Consider the following 6,000-nt stretch of genomic DNA (forward strand, 5'->3'; position numbering starts at 1 on the left):
CATTTCCAGTGTGAAGAAATATGCATCTAGAAAACTGGTCTAGCACACCATCTAGTGGTTTTCTGAAATCAATCAGAATAAAAAATCTACAACTCATTACTACGTATGTGTTGTAAAGTTAAACTCTTGTAATACAACAACATCCACTCGACTTGCTCACCAAATACACCAAGTCTTGATGAGATCAACATGAAAGACAAAGCGACTAGTTAGAACTTGGTAATGACGAAATGTTTTTACTTCTAGGACCATGCCCAAAGCCTCCCTCTTTGTGGTGAATTGATTCTTTCTAAAATAGAGACAACATCAAGCTTGAATAGTAGGTTGGTGATACCAACCTCCTTTGGTCTCTTGCACAAGTGCCAAATCACAAACATGCGATGTATCAAAACAAAGACATGGAATAGCCTCATTGAATCCATAGGTTGCATAATTTGGGGCTGCTAACGTTAGCTTGAGATGCTAAAATGCTTGCTCCTAGTCGTCATTCCACATAGAATGGGCATCCTTTTTTATAAGAAAACCCAGAAGACATGCCACATGTGCCAAGTATTCAAGAAATCTTGTGTACCACTTTATTTATCCAAGAAACCTACCCAATGCCAAGTGTTCACAAAATCTTGTGTGCCACTTAAGTTATCCAAGAAATCTAAATAGTTTCTTGATATTGCACGAAGCTTACAATCTCGCAAGAATCAACTTCAGAAAAATTTTGATAAGAAAGAAAGAGAAGACAGTGATAGTTCTCCAAAGTACGACTTGTGGCTGAAAGCATGGTAAGGTGGACTGCTTTTTGTGCTTCTAGTAGTCATATAAATAGCACTCACAAAGCACTTAATATTTATAATTACATAAGAAATTTCGTACTTCTAGTAGTCATATAAATAGCACTCACAAAGCACTTAATATTTATAATTACATAAGAAATTTTGTGTATAAAGAACCTAGTTTTAAGAAAATAATACATTTTTGAAGTCTTTACATTTAATTTGTATAGATAACATTTAAAAATATACAATGACAAGTGTTTTGCTACTATAGAAAACCTATCTGGGACATTGTTATTTGGTCCACCTTACCATGCGTTCACCCAAAAAATGTAAGAAAAAAAATGTCAAGAAAGAAAGAGAAGGTAGTAATAGTTCTCTAGAGTATCACTTGTCATTGGGAGGATCTCAAAAACATCAAATTCAATGTCACCCTTGATCAATTCCTCTCACTTGTTCTAGTTTACAAATAAAGTTACTAAAGAAGCATGTAGCCCAATTAAAGTGTTGAGATTGGAGATGACAATTCATCATAGTCTGAGAGATTGCTATGAGGATGCTGCAAGGCTAGTGTTCAAGGATTTTTCTCTTTTTCTTTCATGTTAATTAGCACCAATTCAGCGACCATTTTTTGGTATGATACACCGATGACCTTGAGTTTCTACTTTGTTGTAACTTAAGGCTACTAGTATTTAACAGTCCATACCCAAGGAGTTCATTAAGCAATATGTAAGATAGCATGTGTGTTTAATAAAGGGTGTTTCATTTTCTTATGGGGCTATAGAAAATATACATATATGGGGTTTTGTTAATAAGAAAATATACATATATGAGGTTTTTGTCAATTGAAAAATATACATAAATGGGGTTTCATTTTCTTATCGGGTTATAGAAAGTATACATATATAGGAGTTTTGTTAATCAAAAAGAAAAATTTTCCATATAAAAGGGTTACTTTTATTATTTTAAAGTTTATAGAAGGGGTGTATATAGGTTATAAAAAGGGTTGCTTTTATCATTTTAAAGTTTATAGAAGGGGTGTATATAGGTTATAAAAATCCATCAATAGGGGTTCTTTAAATACCCCCTGAATGCTCATGCTATATGGGGCTTTTAAATACCCCTCGAACACTCATACTAGTATGGGGTTTTTACATAGTGCATGCCCCAACGAGAGCTAACACTAGTAGTCAGGACAAAAATTCCTTGCTTTATTTGCCATAGCCTTTGGAAAGATTGATATCTTGAATCCACCATCTTTGATGGTCTCCACATTAGGGAATCTACACAAGATGTCATAACGGTGAGGGTGTTTTAAGATGCCATCATCGTTGGACTGCTTTTACCTACCACGTGATAGTTTATAGCATTTTCACAATGATCAATGGGAGTTCACTTTACATGAAAAGACCATGTGGTTGGTTTATAGAGTACCCCAGCACACCAGATTGGTTTTTAATGTCTTGATACATGGCTCGTTTTGTAGCATTGCCATCATATATCTATTCTTTTTTTAGAACTCAGATCTCTTTTTATAGTAAGTGGAGAAGTAGGCAAAGAACTCATATAAAAACACATGAGTACCTCAAGGAGTTACCACCCTTCCAAATATTTTCCACTTTTAGTTAGTGGGCATAATGTAAGGATGTGCTCCACATGAATGAAGCAGCTTGGATAGTTTGTGATGGATACTAGGCTTTCAAGATGCATGAGTCCAATTCCTCAGATTCAAAGTGATAAAGATTTGAGGAGCCATCAACTTGTGTTACACAATTATTGCCAATTGATTGTCATAGATAATGTGGAAAAGAAGGAATAATCATTGACACGATGTGTGGTTCAGGCACACATGTCTACTTTTATGAAATGAAATGTGGAGAAGCATAGGAATAATTGTTGTTAAAACACATGATGTGTGGTTCTTGCACACATGTCCACTTGTAAATGAAATGCACAAGCACATGACCCCCCCCCCCCCACACAGTCCCCAAAATTTGAACCCAAACCTTTCCTTTTGGGAGTCCCCCTAAACCACTAGGGGAGGGGAGCCATGCATCAATTATGTAACTCAATGAGAAAAGAAAATATCCTCTTTTTCACTTAGTCTCTTGTTCATAGTTGAAATATTGGCCTTCCTATAAATTCATATCCAATGTCTTCTCAACTGTAGCTTTATTGGTATAATAAAAGTGGTGATCAATCTATGCATTCAAATTTTAAAGTGCAATGTGCATGACAAATTTATTTTTTGTAAAGTATTCTATGGTCATGACTCATTTGTAATCATGAGTCTTGAATTAGGATTTAGTGTCCCAAAATCTATATGCTAGAGCAAAATTCCTTGGTTGTTACTTGCTCACCAAATTCATTGGAGAAATATTATCCCCCCACCATCTAATCTTAGGCATAACACCTCACTTTTCTCCTTCATAAAATAAACCCACACTTTCCTAGTGCGATGATCAATGAATTTAACATAGGTTTTAAATATTCTCCCCACCATCTTAGGCAGTTGATCTGCATACCTTTTTCCTTCTCGACCAAGGCTTTAAATCTCTGAAAGTGAGAAAACACCTCACTTTTCTCCTTCATAAAATAAACCCACACTTTCCTAGTGCGAACATCAATGAATGTAACATAGTACTTGAACCTGTAGTTATTGTTATAGTCTTGGTCGATCGCCATACAACATCAGAATGTATAACATCCAATGGTTCTTTACTTATGTGATTTTCAAAGAAAACATGTTTGGCCTACTTATCAAGCTGGCATGCTTCATATACTTTGTGCATACCATCAACCTTTAACTTTGGCAAAACCTGTAATAATATTTTAGGCCTGTATAAACTTCACTAGCCGCATTGTTGTATAATCACATGACCAATATGCTTGTGCTATATGTCAATATTTGCAATAATACATATCCCATGTATAAACATGGATGCCTTTATCTGAGGCATGTAAAAATCCAAAGTAAACATCCTACCATTTCTATTACTCTTTGTTGCAACCAAGTGACAATGAGTTTTGAAGTCTTCCACAAAACATCATTGAGGATTAAACTCCGCTTATAGACTATACTCAACCATCTGTCCAATAGAAACAAGGTCTTTTGTAATATTTGAAACATGAAATACATCTACCAGATACTTTATTTTACCATCCTGTATAGACAATGACACTTTACCACCATGTACAATGAGGTGCATATTATTATCACATATTTCCATAGATCTTGGTTTTTTCATTTTCTACCCACTCATCAAGACTAGTCATGTGGTTAGAAGTGCTAGAATCCACATACCAAATATCTCTTGATCTTGAAAAATCTTTTATTGTGGAACTGAGCATGTGCTACATAACAAACAGTTACTTAGTTCTATCATCACCTAGTTTACTTGATGATGCATAGTTGCCTGCAACTTATCATTTTTTATATCATTCTACTTTTTATGGCATTCCTTTGCAATGTGCCCTAGTTTGCCACCACAATAGTTAATGTAGCACTTCATGCTATTTGCACTCTGATTCCTTTACCAACCACCTCAGCCCCTCTGGCTCCCACTACCTTTAGAATGGCCTCTTCCACGTGTATGAAATTGATTTTCTTGTTGTCATTTGCTACTACTTTCCAAATTTTCATCCTCTAGATAATGACCTACCTCTACCTCTACTTGTATCTAAGTAGGATTATCCACATTAATGGAAATTATAGATCTACCTAATCCTTAGGCATTAGCCAAATGATTAACATTCTCGGTGAATTGAACATATAGAGTTTTATTTTACTACCTTGGATACTTCCTCTGAATCGCCTCAATCTTCTTGCATCAGCCCGAGCTCATCATAGAGCATATATAGTTTTGTATTACTACCTTGGATACGTCCTCTGATTTGCCTCAATCTTCTTGCATTAACATGAGCTCATAATATAGCTCACAACCTCCCACAAGCTGCTATGTTTCACTTCTTAACATGTAATTCTCTCTTTAAAGGTTCTTTTTATTCTCAAGTGTTCTCTTTAGAAACCAACAACAGTATAATCAGAATGAAAGCCTTTAATGGCCTCCACACCATTTTGCTCATCTTTCATAAGAAAACTTAACTAGCATATCCCTCTTTTTGATGTGCTCAAGATGTGTTGAATCCATACATACCTTACTTGTGGGACAAGCTTACACCTCTTCACATCTCTTCTTCACATTCAACGTAATCTATGCTAAAACCAACTCTGATGAGGTAAAAAAACACAAAACAAACCTTCCTTGAAGCACATATGTCTTCTTGGTAGCTTCTTTGAGGATGTAGACTACAAAAAACTTCATATTTTTAAAATTTTCACTTGCTTACTCTATGGGCAACATCTTCAAGAAAAACCTCTAATCCTTCCATTGAACCATTGAACAAGGTAATAATCCCTAAGATAATGAGTGTGCTAATTTTCCAAGATGAAAGAATAAAATGCATAAAACCCTTTTCATGAAATCCATAGGGATTCAAGGTTTCCAAGGCATGGTCTCTGGCTTTGCACTTGAGGGAGCCCTTTCCCAACCCCTTGCCTCCACAGTGGAGGATTTATTTTGGAGAAGCAACAAAGGGTTCAAAGGTAGGAGCTACCTTCAAAATTTTATTGATAGCTCTTCAACTTGGAAAATGTTCCCTTTTGTAAGAGGTGTCAATTGCCATGTCGATGCTTTATTCTTCATAGGGGGGTGTCTCAACAAAATGGCTGAGCTTCTCCCCTACTTCAAGGTCCTAGGGATTGGGGTCATGGTTCTTATCTCTGAAAGAGACACTAGGAAATCATCTCTCTGGTTTTTGAGGACACTCTCTCAATTTTTTGGGGGCATTTTTTGCAAAATGACATGCCACCTTTCATTTAGGTAGGAATCCCAAGAAGGCTCCAAACTTGACTATCACCGTACATTTGATGCCCTCTCGAGTGACAAGTTTAACCTTATTGGGGGTGTTGTTCTACCTATTCTCTACAGGATGCATGCCTTTATTGCACCATAACCCTTGTTTTTCTCAACCGACGGGGGTGTAGGGGACTTTCCCTACTAGCACTCCGCCAATGGTTTAGGTTTCCCCCAAAGAAAGAAGGGGAGATTGGTGAAGTCTACCTAGACCCAACCCAAACAAGACATTGGTTCAAGGGTACAAAATAGGGGAGCCAAGGCATAACATGGACTAGACTATCGTGTGGTACAAAAAGAAGTGCTACCATATAGCA

The sequence above is a fragment of the Cibotium barometz genome, chromosome 28, assembly GCF_041138505.1.
Source record: "Cibotium barometz isolate CiBa-2024 chromosome 28, ASM4113850v1, whole genome shotgun sequence".
Lineage (NCBI taxonomy): Eukaryota > Viridiplantae > Streptophyta > Polypodiopsida > Cyatheales > Cibotiaceae > Cibotium > Cibotium barometz.